Source organism: Oncorhynchus nerka, linkage group LG21, assembly GCF_034236695.1.
Source record: "Oncorhynchus nerka isolate Pitt River linkage group LG21, Oner_Uvic_2.0, whole genome shotgun sequence".
Classification (NCBI taxonomy): domain Eukaryota; kingdom Metazoa; phylum Chordata; class Actinopteri; order Salmoniformes; family Salmonidae; genus Oncorhynchus; species Oncorhynchus nerka.
Window position 1 is genome coordinate 15610236 of NC_088416.1, and position 2100 is coordinate 15612335.

Sequence of the window (2100 nt, forward strand, 5' to 3'; positions counted from 1 at the left end):
CAAAAGTCAAATTGGAAGGAGTCTCTGAACAAACTGGTTTATGCCTATAACTGCACCCGTTGCGAAGTGACTGGCTATTCACCATTTTATCTTCTGTTTGGGAGATCACCCAGGCTTCCAGTTGATATGCTCTTTGGATTGTGCACAGAGGCAGGTTCCAGTAACCAGCGAGAATACGTGGAGAACTGGAAACGAGGGATGGAAGAAGCATACGCTATTGCAAATGAAAATGCTCAGAAAGCCGCTGAAAGAAGTAAGAAGTACTATGACACTAAAGTTAGGAGTTCAGTGCTACAGCCTGGCGAGCGAGTTCTGATTAAAAACCTGACACCAAGAGGAGGACCAGGAAAACTCCGTAACTATTGGGAAGATACAATTCACACAGTGGTGAGACAAATGGGTTCAGACCTGCCGATTTATGAATTGAGACCAGAAAAGGGTAGGGGACGCTCCAGGGTCCTGCACAGAAATCTGCTCATGTCCTGTGACCACTTACCTTTTGAGACACAACCAGAAATGACCAAAGTGGACAAAAGTCAGAAAACGAGGAGACACCAGCCTGCATCACAGACTCTAGATTCTGATGAAGACAGTGGGGATGAATATGACCTTCATCATGATCCGCTACAGGTTCCCACATCTCCTACAGTACCTGAGGAGAGGAATGCTGAACCAGCGAGAGAGTGGGAACACAGACCCCCAACAGTGAAACAGACAGTTGCAGTGCCAGTCCCTTATACACTACCAGCACAGCCTCTTGTTGAAAAGCGGCTGGAGGAGACAACAGTTAAAGACCTACCTGCTGAGGAGATTAACTTGCCTGCTGAAAATTTGCCTGATGATCGTCCACCAAGTGCCTTTCCTTCATATACTGATGCTGCTGAACCTGAGGAACCAGCCTACCAGCTGCCACAAAGAGAGAGACACCCTCCAAGACGTATCACCTATGATCAGCTTGGTATCCCTTCCTGCTACAGTATACAGCCACAGCCACAGTTGTTCCCTGTCTACTCTGCACCAGGACTGGTTCCATGGCTGCCATCACTACAGCAATGTTACTTTCAGCCACCTTACATGTATGGGCTTCAGCAAACATGAGGCTACAGAGTTGACATGTTTGACCATGGACTACTGTCAGATTTCACAGACTGTCAAAAGAGACAATTTACAGACTATGCATATAGATCATTAAAATTGATGGACTGTTGATCAATAGTATGAGAAAATACTGCTTATGTTATATAGCTGGTCAACAGATATGGACTGTGAATATAACTTGTTAGTTATATTTGAACTGTGACCCGTGACTTCTGCTCAAGTACTACCTTACAGAAGAGGATTTTCTAGGTCCAGTGCATACGAACTGTTGAAGAAGACAATGTTGGTAATGTTGGGACAACATTTATTTTGTCGGGGAGAGTGTGACAGGTTAAAGGACATATTCATAGCCTGTTATACATTGGAAAGTATTAGTAAATTCATAGTATGTGAGGATCTTAAAACATCTAAGGTTAAAATATGCATTCAGTATTAGTTGATAGAGATTGATAACATTCATATAATTGTGTTAAAGTTCAAATCTGTCAAAGGGTACGAATTGTGAGAGTAATGTGTAAACGTTATATTGATTACTTTATTTTGTGGTGCCTAAAAGTGTTAATCTGTGATCTACGAAATGCTTTTAATCTATGAGCCGGAGATCGATTGCTCTGGTCTCCACCCATATTCCTGGGGAAATTCGCGGTCTTTTTCTCATTGAACTAAATGTTGACTTGAGAATACAACACCGTATCACTCGTGATTATTTCTCCCCTGTTTTCAGGTACTTTATTGATGATAAAAATAGTAATTTAAATGTTATAACTAGCGAACATGTCAAGAGTGTTTAAGGGGCGTAACATTTTTGGAGGCTCCGCTGAGATTGCTGCTCAGATGTCCAGTTTCCACACCCTGGTCGCTGAATTCCGAGCCAGCTAAATCTCCACATAACAACTCAGGCAGGCTGCAGTGAGGAAAGTGTTGCTGTTCGAGGGAAGTTGGAAGTTAGTGGTTAAGTACGTGTCAACTGAGGCCATTGATCGACCATCAGAGACAGTAAGG